At 41.1% G+C, this 2,976-nt stretch overlaps 1 pseudogene; it reads right to left on the reverse strand.

Annotated features, from left to right (window-relative positions):
- Window positions 1–2,355: 2,355 nt before the first annotated feature.
- LOC124596659 lies at window positions 2,356–2,473 on the reverse strand (annotated as a pseudogene).
- Between the last annotated feature and the right edge of the window lie 503 nt (window positions 2,474–2,976).

Genomic DNA, 2,976 nt, shown 5'->3' on the forward strand with positions numbered 1-2,976 from the left:
TCTTGACTTATTTGAGAAAACGGTGAGGACCCAAAATCTGAATCTGCAGTATTTGCAAGATTGTGTCCTGTCATTTCGGATACCTGAGGCGAGCTGGTGCCAACCGATCAATCGATAATGCTTCCCTGTTCACTACCTGTTTCACTGTCTACACCATTATTTGACGCCCGCTCCATTTCCCTATGCACAGTTACCAAATTACTACTTTGAACATTAGTTAATTCATTACACAGTGATGCTGGTAAGCTACGCTCGTCGTCACTATTATTTCTCAGTTTACTTTGGAGCCTAGTGTTACGTTTTTCACACGCCATTATTGTCACAATATTTCACACGATAACACAGAAAAGCACAATTTGAAGAGCAAAAATAAGAGAACACATTAACATAGTGCTGAAAATAATATCTAGTTAATTGCAAGCGCAGCTGCGAAATACTTGGTGCAAATCTACATGCATGCCACAACTGTTTTACTGTACAACAGTGAAAGACTGCAACTACAAAGGAGATTCTCTCTACAATTACGCGCTAGCAATAAACAAAAGCTACATTAATTACACAAACTACAAAAAAATCAGAAGATTCCAGTGAGGTATCCTCGGCTAAGGGTCGACATATGAAACGTCCCCTTAGAAAAATTATACATGACTGTGCTTAAACTGACACACAATATATTTAGCGCAACGCAATCTGACTTTCAATAATCCCTACAAAAGAATGGCCCTGACTAACATTAACCTATACGTTTCACAAATCACTTACCTCACAAAAGTCTTCGTTACTCGAACTACTGCAATACAGCGAGCGCCACTACTGCCAGCTAAATAAAAGATTCAAACTACGGAAGGCACTAACTATTGATAGGCATAGTTAGCAAATGAAAGATTTTAATAGAGAACAAACAATGTATTTACCTTAATAGTCATAACATATATAGCAGTTCATGACATCCAGTCTTACAAATTTAAAAACTCCGCCATCTCTCTCCCCACATCCACCACTGCTGGCGGCTCACCTCCAACTGCGCAACGCTACGCGCTGTTGACAGCCAACAGCCCATCACTACAAAGGCAGACAACAATGCAAACTAGCCACAGACTGCACGCAGCACAGCCAGTGATTTTCATACAGAGCGCTACGTAACGTTCCCAATAAGAAAACATAAACAGCCTACTAGCACAGCCAGTGATTTTCATACAGAGCGCTACGTAACGTTGCCAATAAGAAAACATAAACAGCCTACTTACAATCTTTCATTATAGTACAGAAAGAGAATATTTAGAATATATAGTAACTACGCTGTTCAACTACGTATTTACCTAGACTAATTTGAATGGTTACTTTGAACATTGCAACTTAGTATCGTACCCCTTGTACTGTAAATCATTCCATCTGAAAAATGTCTCTTCATTATTCGTGGTAACTAAGACCTATCCATGCTTGTATCATTCCTTTGCTCATTATTACCACGAGAAATCATTAGGCACAAAAGCACTGCGAATCTGATTCGTTAACTGTAGCTTTTAGTAAAAGAACTACAAACATGACAACATATAAAACAACATAAGGAAAATAACTCTTTTCACTACTGGACATATCTTCTTTCTGATACTCCACTGCATATCCTCTTATTCTCTTCTCTTATACCATGGTGTTTAATCCGCAGTTTGGGGACAAGAAAATAAGCAGTAGTGTTTGCGTTGATAATCTTTATCAACCCTGGGTTTGGCAGAAAAGATGTGGATGTACTTTGTCAACAGATCAGCTAGTTCGTTTTGTTGTGTTGATTGAGGCACCGCGATTATTTTATCTTGTTATGAATGCGACTCGTGTTACAACCCACATGCACATCATTTGTGTCTGACTTCACATCATCAAAATTGTGAGACCGAATGTCATCAAAATACAGCAATTTCCGCTATATAATTCTCAACCTACTACCACGGCAGTTTCTGCCATGCCGCGCTTTCGTTTTTAACAGATCCACGACTTCCTTACCATTAACTGCCAAAATCCACTTTCCACGAGAGGGGCCAGTTACACTGTTCCATTCACGCAAAAATTGTGGACATATTATGTAGGACGCGGATAGTCCGTTCACTGACAGGGACGTGCATTTCATTGCTCCGCTCCCAAAATCTAGTTCGAACTGCTCCTACCACTTAACATACTGGGATTTCACGGCAACAGCTCCCGAAAGTCTGCCGCCCTGCATTGGTAAGATGGATAAACTCCTCCCGCACAGGCCATGAAGGCCTAAGGGTACCGACCGGCCGCAGTTTCCGAGACCGGAGCCGCTACTTCTCAATCAAGTTGCTCCTCAGTTTGCCTCACAAGGGCTGAGTCCACCCCGCTTGCCAACAGCGCTCGGCAGACCGGATGGTCACCCATCCAGGTGCTAGCCAAGCCCGAAAGCGCTTAACTTCGGTGATCTGACGGGAACCGGTGTTACCACTGCGGCAAGGCAGTTGGCCTCTGGTATCTATAGGATTTCTAAATAGAACCTTTCGCTGATATCACTGATCTGCCTCCTGCATAGTGCACACATCGGTATTTATTTCAAGTTTAATGTTTTGATTGCAGTTCCCAAAACGACTACTTTTTCGTCTGCTTTTTTTCTATCTGTCTACTGATCTTTACACCCTATGTTTTAACTTGATTCTCAAGGCTACTATTTTGTGCTTTCAACTGATTATTGAGGCTACCTGTTAGTACTTTGTGTTGATTATCAACACCACTAATTGGTGATTTGAGTTGATTATCAAGGCCACAAACTTGTGCCTTAATTTGACTGTTAATGCTGTTACCTTGTGCTTTAATTTGTATAGGCTAAAATTTTTAACATATTATTCATGCTCAAAGGTGCTTCACTGTCTCGCTCTACCGTACCTTCATGTTCTGATTCTACCTCATGTTTCTCGATCGGTTCTTTCTCGATTTGTGGCCAACTGAGCATACCAACAGATTCAGTCGCAT

Source organism: Schistocerca americana, chromosome 2 (genome assembly GCF_021461395.2).
Source record: "Schistocerca americana isolate TAMUIC-IGC-003095 chromosome 2, iqSchAmer2.1, whole genome shotgun sequence".
In the NCBI taxonomy this organism is placed as follows: domain Eukaryota; kingdom Metazoa; phylum Arthropoda; class Insecta; order Orthoptera; family Acrididae; genus Schistocerca; species Schistocerca americana.